At 36.0% G+C, this 13,901-nt stretch overlaps 1 pseudogene; it reads right to left on the reverse strand.

Moving 5' to 3' along the window:
* Positions 1-11,464: 11,464 nt before the first annotated feature.
* LOC114036437 overlaps positions 11,465-13,901 on the reverse strand; it is a 4,040-nt pseudogene continuing 1,603 nt past the window's right edge.

Below are 13,901 nucleotides of genomic sequence, written 5' to 3' on the forward strand. Positions count from 1 at the left end.
AATTGCTCTACATAACCATAAGTTACTTCATTTTTAGTTCTCCCTTTGTCTCATTCCTCCAAAACCTATTTTACATCTTCCTATAAACTCAAGTCACTCCATCACTTTAAATTTTGCCAAACCATGACTTGTGATCTGGTATCACTTTCCTTCCTTCCAAATCTCCACCTCTTATATAATCATCACTTTCATACTATTGTCCTCAAGATGTATATGCATATTTGGATATAACATATGCATATTTGGATACAACCAATGTATGAATTAATTTTATTGAATATACATAATGGTTATATAAGTTTTGTTTTTCTCTCCCCATGGTACAGCAAGAATAGGATGAGATAGGAAAGGAAAGGAAAAGAAAGCAGAGAAAAAGAAAGGAAAGGAAAGGAAGGAAAACACATTTGTGTGTATATGCAGATATAGACACATATATACATGTATAGTATATATATGCATGTATCTACATATATAAGTATACATGTGAGTGTGTATATGAGTATATCATATATGTGTAGCATCTATATTAATATACTGACACATTTATACACATGTAAATACATGCATGTCTTTATCTATCTGTCTAGGCAGCAATTAAGTGGCTCAGTATATTGAACACTAGGCCTGGAATCAGGAAGCTTTAAGTTCAAATCTGACCTCAGCTATTCACTAGTTGTGTGACCCTGGGCAAGTCACTTAAACTGTGTTTGCTTTAATTCACTGGAGGAGGAAATGGCAAACCACTCCAGTATCTTTGTCAAGAAAACCCCATACAGGGTCATGAAGAGCCAGACATAACTGAACAATTGAACTACAATAACAAAATATATAAATATATCTTCTTTGGCAAAATATAGCATATCATTATGTTTTTAAAAAACTCTGAAAATATAGTTACAGAATAAAATAATAAAATGTAAAAATCTATTCTGAAAAAAATTTTAAATGTATAAGATATCTGGAAGTAAATGCACATTCAAGACATAAAAATACAATAACGAAATACTCTTTGAAGAGATCTAGAATGACTTAAATAAGAGGAGAAATGTACATTACTCATGGTTTGTGTTGCATTCACATAAGAAAAAATGATAATACTAAACAAATTTATATATATATATATATATTAGCATACCAATAAAACTACCAAGGAGTTGTTGTGTTAAATTATGAAATATGATAAAATTCAATCAAATATAAAAGTCTTCTAGAATCTCAAAAGAAATAATAAAAAAGTGTAGGCAGGAAAGACAAATGACATTTTCAGACACAAACTATATGACAAAGTGGTACTTATCAAGAGTAATCAGTATTAGAAGATTATTTAAATAGACTTGATATGCCAGAATATGAAACAATTGAACTTTATAGACCAGTGTTCATTAAAGGAAGAAAGGAAACAAAGCACTATTAAGGGTCTAATCTTTGCTATGCACCATGATAAATACTTGTACAAAAGCTATCTCATTTGGTACTTATAATAAATTATGGAACCTGAGGCTTCCCCAGGGTCACAGAACTAGTAAGTACTTGGGGCTAGTTTTGACTGAAGTCTTCCTGTCTATAGAGACAGTACTATCTACTTATACCATGTATTTAAAAATATAAATCATTTGCTGAAAGAACTTGTTTTAAAGGAATTGCTAGAAAAATGGAAAGCAACTTGACCAAAAATAGATCCAAACCAGGATCTTACATGATAGACTATAATATGTTCTGAATAGATGTTTTACATAAATACTAAAGATCAGAAAATGCAAAATTATTGAAGGAAAATGGAAAGATATAGCTTTCACAAATATGATTGAGGCAAGGATGGGAGTAGAATTCTCAACCAAATAAAAGATAGAGAAAATCCCCAAAGATAAGTTGGGGAATTGTGTTTACATGAAATTGAAAAGTTTTAACACACACACACACACACACACACACACACAGATTAATGCTATTAGATTAAGAAAGGAGGCTGTTGAGTGTGTGCATGTGTTTATGTAGGGAGTGGGGAGAAATCTTTACATGAAATATTTCTGATATCCAAGATATACTAGAATTAACTCAAAAAGATAAGCAAAGAGTTATTCCCCTGTAGGTGAGCAGTCAAATGATATAAATAAGTTTTCAAAATAATTGAAAACTATTAATAACAAAATGAATAATTATCTGAAAGTACTAATAATAAGAGAAATGCAAATTAAACAACCCTGAAATTTCTTCTCCCTACAAGCTAATTTTGGGGAAATGATAAAAAATGTAAAAAAAAAAAGCAATGCTGGAAGGGATTTCAGAAGACAGGAGAGTTGGTAAACTTTTGCTAAAACTGTGAATTGCTTCAATAATTTTATAAAACAATTTGGGTCTGTGCAAAACAAAAACAAAAACAAAAAACTAAACTATTTATAACCTTAGATTCACTGATCCCATTTGACCCAATAGATCAAAGACAAAAATAAGTTTCCCACATACATCAAAAATTTCAGAATACATTTTATGCTTGCAAGAACTTGATTCTGACACATCCTTGTTCCTAGGGAAGCCACTTAACATTTCAGTGCACCAGGAAACTCTTTAAGATTAAGTTCCAGGGCAGGTTTAAATCTAGTCCTTTCACTGATTTAGTTTCCTATGCCAGTGAAATCACAGGTCCAGATCAAAGAAATAAAGAGCTTGAAACAAAGTAGTTTACCATAAATTGGAGAATTCCTTAATAATAATACATATAAACATAAGTATGTGAACGTTATGAAAACTTATGTACCATAGGAAACAATGAAGAAGAGGCATACAGACATACATAGGATGTCTTGTTTGAACTAAGGCAGAGTCAAGTAAGCAAAACCTAAGAAACCCTACATACAACAATTACAATACCATAAATGGAAAGAATAATCACATGAAATTGAATGTGGTATTATTATTAATAATTAATTAAGAAATTAACTTGGAGAGATGGGACACCATAGGTTATGAATGTTTCAGATGCTGTCAAACAATCAGTTAGTACTATTTAATTTATTTTAAAAAATATTATTTGTTGCAATGGAAGACTCCCAAAGTTGAGAGGGAAGGAGATGTATATTTGGAAAAGGTTGTGAAATATAAACAAAGGGCACCAATAAAACCATTTTCCTCTTTCGTAGAACTGTGAAAGTTAGCAAAAATAAATAAATGACTGGATATAGCATGAAGATAACTTGATTTATGAGCCTTTAGATTTAAAGTTCCGAATAAATATAGGAAGCATCCAGACTCCTTTTCCTTTAGCACTAAATCAATACCAACTTTTATTGAGGTCTTAGATGAATTAGCTATGGTGTGTTGGAGTAATGTGTGGAGAAGGAAGACATTGGAGGCCATGAAACTAGATCAATTTTGTGGAATGCATTGACTGGTCAGTCCCATTCAAACATAAGACAATAAAGATTAAATAACAGGTCTGACTGATTTTGTCCCCTTAAATGACTGGTTGCTTCACTGGATTGATTTATTTTTGACATAGCATAGACAGAGCCCAGAAGGGAGTATGCTTGCAAAGAATTTTAGATAGATTTGATCAGAGTAAGATTGCAGAAAAGTAGTACAGCCTAGTGAAAAGAGATTTGGTCTTGAAATCTAATGACCTGGTTTTGCATCTTCATTCTGACACTTGTTGTGTGATCTTGAAAAAGTATGAGCCTCATTTTCATGAAAGGAAAATTTGATTAAAAATACTTAAACTATATTCCGCATAGAATTGTAAGAATAGAGCTATAATAAGGTGTTGCTATTATTAGCACCATTAAAACCATTTATTTCTCCAAATGAAATATTGTTTGACAGTTATCTGACTTGAAGTACTATTGAGGAAGAAAAGAATAAGTCAAATGTAAAGCTAAAGTTTTAGCCAGGAATAACTTCAGAATAAGTGAGGAGACTCTCAGCCAGTATAAGTCAATATCAACTAGGATAGCAATCTCTAGTTTAGTGTCCCAAGGATCTTTCCTTTCCTCTTTTTTGCCTATTTTTGGAGAGAGAGAAAGAGAAGAGAGAGAGAGACAGACAGAAAGACAGACAGAGAGACAGAGTAAGAGAGAGAATATCAATGGCTTGTTTGAAAAGATAGATAAATGATATATAGATAGATATAAAGAATATATAGATTTAGATATAGTTGTGAAAGACATACAGTGATATAGAGAGATATACAAAAAGATAATGTTTTCAAATTTGAAAATTGAATGAAGCTTGAAGAAGCAACTTGCAAATAAAAAATACAGACTAGAATGTGGGACAGATCAAATAACATGTCAAATTTAATTAAAATAAGTGGAAAATTCTGCTTTTAGATTCAAAACAAGTTCTCAAAGGTAGCAAGAGTTTGGGGGAGAGCATAAAGTCTGTAAAAATTATATCGGTTTTGGGGGAAGTTAGGTGGCACCATGGATAGAGCACCAGCCCTGGAGTCAGGAGGACCTAAGTTCAAATCTGGCCTCGGACACTTGACACTTACTAGCTGGCAAGTCACTTAACCCCATTGCCTAGCCAAAAAAAAAAAAAGAAAAAGAAAAAATACATATCAGGGTTTTAGTGGACCACAAAATCAATAGGAATCAAGTGTGTCATGAATAATGACACCCCCCCCAAAAAAAAATAAATTAAGCCTAGACCACATCAAGAAAGGTATAATGAGGAAGATAAAAATTCCAACATGCTCTGCTGTGGTCAGGCCCCATCTCGGGAACTGTTATCATTTCTAAGCACCATCTTTTAGAAGAGCCATAGACAAGTTTAAGCATGTTCAGAAGAGAGTTATCATGATGGTGAAATGACTAAAGAACCCTATTATATGAAGATTAGTTGAAGGAACTGAGAAATTTTAGCTTAAAGAAAAGTACATTTCAAGGGAACATGGTAGCTGTCTTCCATTATTTGAAAAACAGAAAAAGGTGAAAAAGTGTTCAGACTTGTTAGTTAGAAGTGACCTCAGAGGTCTCATCTATGACAACAGAGGTTGTTGACCTAGAGTTCTTGGAACCCAAGGGGATCCATGAATGGATTTCAGGGGGGGTCTATGAATTTCTTTTAATCTTATAATTATTTAAGTATGTTTGTTTTCTTTTGCAATATTATATATTTTATTTTATGCATTTGAAAATATCATTCTGAATAAAAATCCAAGGGCTTTAATAGACTGTCAGAGGACTCCACGACATAAATGTTTAGTAATCTATATATTTCAACAAGTACCTGAGGAAGAATCCTCCGTACAGCACCCTGAGAATTCCTTGTTCAGTCTTTTCTTGAAGACTTCTGGTAAATGAACTCACTATAAGCCGAGGCAATCTATTTTACTTTTGGTTGTTTTAATTATTAGAAGTTTCCTTATATCAAGTTTAAATTACCTCTTTGAATCTTCCTCCCATTACTTCTAGTTCTCCTCTTTAGGGCAAAGAGACAATTTTTCTTCCATGAGACAGCACTTCACGTGCTAATTTGACTATAGCTATCCTGTCCTCTTGAAGTTTTCTCCAGGTTAACAGTTCCCTCACCCAGTTTTTTTTTTTCCAACCAGTTGTTATAAAATTAACCATAAGTTCTTTTGACATTGTTGTTCAGTCATGTCCAACTCTTCATGACCCCATTTGGGGTTTTCTTGACAGATACTGGAGTGCTTTGCCATTTCCTTCTCCAGCTCATTTTACAGATGAGGAACTGAGGCAAACAGAGTTAAGTGACTTACCTAGGACCATGAAGCTAGTAAGTGTCTGAGGCCAGATTTGAATTCAGAGAGATGAGTCTTCCTGCCTTAAGGTCTGGTTCTCTATTTACTATGCCACCTACCACTAGCTAATTTTTTATGGATATTATGCACCTTATCAGTGCCTTTCCTGATATGTGGATCAAAGGAATGAGTAAGACACTTCAGATGTCATCTGACCAAGGTATGGTTTGGCAGCACTACCACTACTCAAGTCTTGATCCAATATCTCTCCCAATGTAGCCCAAGTTTTCTTGGCCACTATAACCCCACTGCTGATGAGTACTGAACTTGCAGTATCCCTCCAGGTCTTTTTCAGACAAATTTCTGTGCAAGACACACTTTCCCTATTGTGTACTTGTGAAAATCACAAGCCAAAATGTATGGCTTAATATTTAATCCTCTAAAATTTCATCTTATTAAAGTCAATCAAGATTTTTAGCTTGACAAAATATTTTTGAATCCTAACCTGTCATTTCATATATTTCCTATTTTCCCAACTAAGTGCCATCTGTCCATGTGATAAGCATATCATGTATCTTTATTCAAGTGACCGATGAATATGTTAAATAGGACAGGGCTAAAAAAGATCTTTTGGAGACTTCCTTCCACTTTGATATTGAACTGAAATGACTATTATTTTGTATTCAGCTATTTAACTGGTGTTGAATTCACCTAACTATACTTGTACCTAGCCCATTTCTCAACATCTTGACAAAAAAAAAAGCAAGTGAGGATTTGTTAAAACTTTACTAAAATCTAGGAAAACTTCATTTATAAAATTCTTCTAATCTACCAGCTTAGATATGTTCTGAAATAAGGAAATAACATTCATCTGCCATGACTTGTTCTTGAACCAATCACCAAATGGTTATTCTTTATGAGTACCATTTCTTTTTCTACATGTTCACAAAACACTCCTTTAATACTATAGCATATAATTTTACCAGGAATTAAAATTATTTTCTATAAACATGAAATACATTAACCATTAAAATTTCTGAAGAATTCATCCAGGGAAGCATCATAAGGCTATAAGCCTCTCTTTGTCCCTGATTGATAGGGCTTACCAGAGGGGTGAGTTGCTTGCTACCCTAGTCCCAGTTTGCTCCTTTATTTGACTTTGGGCCTGAGTATCCAGGGTAGTAATGCAAGTCTGGAGGATTATATACATTGCCTGGGTTGTGAAAAAGTATCATAAAGGGAAGGAGAAATTTGTTGATTCTATAGGTTTAGCATAAGTTTCTTATGGGTGAGTTTTTGTTGTAAATTTTTGTTAGAGCAGAAGACTAATTCTCTATTTTGAAAAAAAAAACTAAGACATGGGTAAAATTATGATGTTTCCAAGGGAAGCTCTAGTTTGGGGCACAGGTCATTAACATATCCCTAGAGATGTGATCTAGTGCCATGAATTACACCTATATTTGGAACAGTTTCCATGATAACATTTTTTTACTAAGTTTTAAAAATTTCTTAATTGGTTCTATTAGAATCATGTGACATTTTTAAAGACAGGTTGCAGAAAGGTGGTTAGGTGATGCAGTGGGTATTGTACCAAGCCTCAGAGTCAAGAACATCTGAGGTAAAATTTGTCCTCAGACACTCTAGAGTTGTATGACTGTGAAGAAGTCTCTTAACCTCTGTCTGCCTCAGTTTTCTCAACTGTAAAATTGCAATAATAATAGCAGCAACCTCGCAGGATTATTGAGAGTACAAAATAAGATATTTGTAAAGCACTTAGAAAATGGCTGGCACATAGTGAGTATTTAATAAATACTTATTTTCTTTCCTTCTAATTTTTATAGGTTTTTCTATTTCTTTCCTCATTATGGGTCTATTTGTCTTCTCTATTTCTTATTTTATTATTTGTAGAATTTTTTGATTTTGTAGGCATTACCTTGTATTTGATGACATTTTTTAAAAGAATATAACTGATCATAATATAATCCATTATTTTAAAAAGGTACTTTAATGTTCATTTAATGTCACATTTCTTTTTCCTATTTTTATTAATTTATGTTTTATCTTTCTGGTTAGTTAAACTAACAGATTATCATTTTTTTTTATTTTTTTCAAAAAACTGATCACTAATTTCTTTGACCACAGGTTTTAAAACTGAATGGGAAATAGAAATCATGTAGTCCAAGCGATTATAGCAAGGGGAAGGTCGAGGCCCGGAGAAGTTAACTGGCTTATCCAACTTCATAGATGTAGTAAGTATCAGAGCAGATATCTGAGCTCTGAATTCAGTGCTTTCTCCTATACCAGGGTTATTTTTCAAATATAAATATACTTTCTTTGTCAATTTTGTTGAAATCAGCTCTTAGATCTTTCTCCCACCTCCTGCTTTTTCCTGTTTCTGCTAGTTACTTTGTCTTCTTTCTAAATTCTTTCAGAAGAGATTTACTGTGTATTTGTAACCTATATCAGATTACACACTGCCTTGGGGAGGAAGGTGGGAAAGGAGGGGGAGAAAAATTTGAAACTCAAAAGCTTATGGAGGTGATGGTTAATAATTCAAAATAAATTAATTAATAAAAAGTATGTAAAAAAAGAGATTTACCAAGTATGCTTTTTTTCTTTTATATTACTAATATGGGGTATAGAAACTGCATGATTCATTTATATTCAGGAATATCATGAAAACATATGTGCAATGAGGAAAATAATGATGTGGTGAGGGTAGGACATAGCAGATGTCAAAGTTCTACACTGAAGCCTTCACATAGTATAAAGTTCCAGAGTACATTTCTGAACTTGCAGATTCACAGAAGTATTTGAGTATTAATATAGACATTTAACAATATATTTCTTTTAAAAAACACTCGGGCATCATCCCATAAATTTTGATATGTTGCATTTATAGTCTACTTTAGTATAAAAGTAGTAGTATAGAAAAATATATTTCTATATTTTCACCTTGAGTCAAGTGGTAAAGTAATTTTAAAATTCCCAACCAAAGGGAAATGGATAAAACACTTGGTTCATTTGCATTTGGTTAGGGATGTTTTACTTCTGATTTGGTTGTTTTTGCTACCTACTCTATTGGACTATAGAAATTCCTTTATGAATTTCAGTCTTTTCATATTTATTGAGTCTTTGTGCTTCCATGAATATTTTTAAAGTGATCTATGGCTTAGTAGATAAAGAGGGGGCCTTAGAGCCTTCTTAGTCTTCCTAGACCTTGGGTTGAAATCTTATTTTTAGGTATGTGGAAAGTCATTTTACCTGTCAGTGATTTGAGAAATTCCATAAGACTAAGTGGCAGAGAAGGTGCTTCCCTGTAGAAGGAGTTTCTTTGGCAGTTCATTCTATCAATGAAATCACAGATTCAGTTTCTTTCCCCTTATTCCATGTATAACTATAAAGTAAGTGTATCTCTTGTGCTAATGTTAAAAGTGCTTAACTTATCTGAGTCTATTTCTTCAAATGTAAAATCAAATATTAATACCTACTTTACCTAACACATATGGTTGTTGTGAGGCTTAAATAGGATAATGTAGGCAAAGTACTATATAATTGTCAGTTAAGATTAACTTCAGGGACAATAGAGAAAAACTAAGAGGAACAAATAAAGCCAAATCTTCTCTGCAGGCTCAACTACATGGCGAGAACTTTCATTCAAAGGAAGAAAAATAGTCAAGGGGGCAGCTGAAAAGAGGGCAGGTATCATGGGAAACTAGAGGGCCATGGCAATATTCATAGCAATGTGCCACTGGAGGTTTTCTTGGCAAAGAAACTGGAGTGGCTTGCCATTCCTTCTCCAACTCATTTTACAAATGAGGAAACTGATGCAAACAGACATTAGTGATTTGTCCAGGATTACACAGCTCATAAGTGTCTCAGGCCAGATTTGAACTCACAAAGACGAGTCATCCTGACTCCAAGATTAGTATTCTATCCACTGTGCAACCTAGCTGCCCCATTCTTGTCCTAGGGAAGGCAATGCAGAAGATTTCACTGAAGTAGTTTCTCCAACCTAGAACTGCTGAGTAGTTTCTTACACAAAGCAAGCCTGTGGTAAAGGGTGTTGATAACGAAAAGAAATGCTTGAATGCTTAGCATGAAGCAGTAATTTTTTGAACAACTGTAATTTATTTGTTTTTTATTAGCTAATGTTTTCTTTTAACCAAAGATTTCACCTTGATAGTGCTTTCAAAAAAGTAGAGATCAGAGTCACAGGAGGCGGATTTGATTCCTTGTTATGCAATGAACCATACTTGCTCTCTTTTGCATGAGATTCAGACACAATGCTACACCTCTCCAGGTTTCACTTTCCTCAATATGAGGTTCACACTAGAGACAGAAAATTTTGAAGTCCTTTATTGCCTTTAATATCCAGATACTAACTCAGGGAGTTGGTTGGTGTCCTTCTTACTCGAAGAGGACCAAAATGACATCAAGGTTAATGTACAGTGTGTCTGACTATGACTGATCAGACCAATATGAGATTGGAAGGCTTTACCACAGGTGAGGCAAATAATCTATATGAGCATTTGGAATGGAGATAACTCTAAATTTGAGCATATCAGACTATTAAGCCATCCAGTGAATAAATGTTCCCATTTTAAGATGGGGACTCAAACTATTATAAGTGTGAAAGTCCTACACAATAACTCTGGCCCCTTTTTTTTAATGAGCATCCTTAACCCAAGTTTTATACTTATTATTATCATACAGATCAAGCAACAGATTGCTGGAACTAGAACCTTGGCTCTGTCACTTAAAAATTTTGACTACAGGCAAGGCCCTTAACCTTTCTGAACCTCAGGTGCCTTAAGTATAAAAAGAGGAAAAAAAATTATAACATTCAACACAAAGTACTACTATTAGGTAAAAAGGGAGTAATATATGTTAAGGAATTTACAAATGTTAAAGTCTTACATAAATATCAGTCGTTATCATCATCATCATCACAGTATTCATTATGCTTTTATAATTACTTTCACCTTCTGAGATCCTGTTTGTTTTTTTCAAAGAACTGCTTTATTTATACTGAGAGTCCAGGCTCCCCATTCAAATGGTCCTTTAAAAAAATAACCCCCATGAATTTTAGCCCCAACAGAAGTCCCTTTCTGGAGAAACCCCAGACATGGGGATGAAGGATGCTCAGCCTCACTCATATGTACTGCCCGACTCTAGCCAAGGGAAAACCAAACTGCAATGCTAACATATCCCTGGAGTGGAAGGATTAGGATGTCAGGGTGGCAGAGATGTCTTTGGGTCTGGGCCTTGTCACTCCAGCCTTGGGCCTGGTGCCTGGGTCCCCAGAATTCTTTTCTGGCAAATCCTTGCCTGGTAGCAGAGGGCAGGAAGAGAGAGGCTGCTCTACCAACAAAGGTCTGCTACAGAATCAAAGGAGTAAGTTGCCCCATTGGGCCTGGTTGTGAAACCAGTCAAACAAGATTACAAGGCTGAATCTTGGGCCAGGCCCCAGGCATATGCTCCCTGCTCCTGGATTTAGAGGTTGTCTGGTGGGTGAGCCAGGACTTAGGGGCATTGTGTTGGCAGGGATCATGTGTCCAGAAGCATCAGCAGAGTGCACACAGTGTGACCCCATGGACCTAAAAGGATTTCCCTCCTTGCCTTCTCTCCTTGAGAAGCAGTCAACTTCTGGGCATGGCTGAGTAGGGAGATAAGGAGAGGCAGCAGGATGGTCCAAATGTTATGACTACTGACCAGGTCAGGGAAAAGGAGTTATGTCCTTGGGCAGGGAGGTCTGGGATACAGCTAGGGAGGGGCTTCCTCAGAGGTGATCAGGCTGGATTCAGGGGCAGCCCCTTTACCAGGGGGCTTAGGGCTTTTCTTTGTGAGGAGGAGGCTGTCCACCTTGCTCATGGCCTCATCATCTTCATCATCCATGCTATGCCAGGCAGACTGGTCTTCTACTTCCTTCAAACGCTCATTTAGGGCCTTCAGGGCCAGTTGCCTTCTGCTCTCAGCATCCTAGGGGTCTATGCCTGGGAGGCTAATGGTGATGGAACAAGGAGCCCCCACATCATAGCGTTTCACAGTCTTTCTGCAGACCTTCACCTTCATGAGAAGACTGTGCACCAAGTTTGCCACCAGGGCCACAAGCCTGCAGTATTTTGAGGAAGAAAGTGGCAAAGAGAGAGCCTTTTGGGGGTGGAGCCAAGATGGCAGAGTGAAAGCAGTGACTTGCTTGAGCCCTTCCCCAAACCCCTCCAAATACCTATAAAAAATGGCTCTAAACAAATTCTAAAGCAGCAGAACCCACAAAAAGACAGAGTGAAACAAATTTCCAGCCCAAGACAACCTGAATGGTAGATTGGAAAGGTATGTTGTGCTGGGTGGGGAGAGGAGCTCAGTTTGGTGTGGGCACACAGGCTGCAGTGAACCTGGAGCAGGCCTCAGAGGACTGAATCGCAGGCAGCTGTGGCAGTTTCAAGACTTCTCAACCCATGAACACCAAAGACAATTTAAAAGGTCAATGGGAAATGTCTGTGACTGTGGTGAGAGAGGAGCTAGGTCTCAGCTGCCAGTCTTGAGCAAGGCCTCTGGGGTAGTGGCTGCTTCCTGAGCTTCCAGTCCACAGACTGAGGGGGAATCTTGTGGCTGATCAGAGGGGGATTGCAGGAATCTCTTTGCCAGTGCTGAGGCAGGAATCTCTTGCTTTGCCCATGCTTGGATCTGGGTCACAATTCTGAGGGGCAGTCCTGGGGCGAGGAAGGGTGCTGGTGTGGTGGAGCTTGTTGTGGCAGTGGAGAGGAAACACCTCGCCCCTTATCATAGTACCTTGGAAGAATTGAAAATTTACAGGTCCCTAGAAGTATCTTTGAAAACAGCTGTACAAACCCCCAAAGCTTGGGACAGTACATTTTCCACATTGGAAACGGACTCTTACCTTAACAAAGAGTTTAAAACTCAAGTAATTGGTTGGGATGATGAGCAAGCAGCACAAAAAGAGTCAGACTATATTATCTTACTTTGGTGACAAAGAAGATCAAAACATACAACCAGAAGAAGACAACAAAGTCAAAGCTCCTACATCCAAAGCCTCCAAGAAAAATATGAATCAGTCCCAGGCCTTGGAAGACCTCAAAAGGGATTTTGAGAAGCAAGAGAAGTAGAGGAAAAATTGGGAAGAGAAAAGAGAGTGATGCAAGAAAATCATGAAAAACAAGTCAACAGCTTGCTAAAGGAGACCCAAAAAAATACTGAAGAAAATAACACCTAAAAAAATAGCCTAACCCAAATGGCAAAAGAGTTCCAAAAAGTCAATGAGGAGAAGAATGCCCTAAAAAACAGAATTGGCCAAATGGAAAAGGAAGTCCAAAAGATTACTGAAGAAAATACTTCCTTAAAAATTAGAATAGAGCAATTGGAAGATAGTGACTTTATGAGAAATCAAGACACTGTAAAACAAATCCAAAAGAATGAAAAATTGGAAAACAATGTGAAATATCTCATTGGAAAAACAACTGACCTGGAAAATAGATTCAGGAGAGAGAATTTAAAAATTATTGGACTATTTGAAAGCCATGATCAAAAAAAGAGTCTAGACATCATCTTTCAAGAAATTATCCAGGAAAACTGGCCTGATATTTTAGAACCAGTGGGCAAAATAGAAATTGAAAGAATCCACCAATCTCCTCCTGAAAGAGATCCCCAAAGGAAAACTCCTAGGAATATTGTAGCCAAATTCCAGAGTTCCCAGGTCAAGGAGAAAATATTACAAGCAGCCAGAAAGAAACAATTCAAGTATTGTGGAAACACAATCAAGATAACACAAGATTTAGTTGCTTCTACATTAAGGGACCAGAGGGCATGGAATATAATATTCCAGAGGGCAAAGGAGCTAGGATTACAACCAAGAATCACCTTCCCAGTAAAACTGAGTATAATCCTGTAGGGGTAAAATGGTCATTCAGTGAAATAGAGGACTTTCAAGCATTTTTGATGAAAAGACCAGAGCTGAATAGAAAATTTGACTTTCCAATACAAGACTCAAGTGGCACATGAAGAGGTAAACAGGAAAGAGAAATCACAAGAGACTTATTAAGGTTGAACTGTTTACATTCCTGCATGGAAAGATGATATTTGTAACTCATGAGACCTTTGTTAGTATTAGGGTAGTTGAAGGGAAAAAAATATGTATTTAGATAGATAGATAGATAGATAGATAGATAGATAGATAGATAGATAG

The sequence above is a fragment of the Vombatus ursinus genome, unplaced genomic scaffold (assembly GCF_900497805.2).
Source record: "Vombatus ursinus unplaced genomic scaffold, bare-nosed wombat genome assembly UNPS02009835.1, whole genome shotgun sequence".
Classification (NCBI taxonomy): Eukaryota; Metazoa; Chordata; class Mammalia; order Diprotodontia; family Vombatidae; genus Vombatus; species Vombatus ursinus.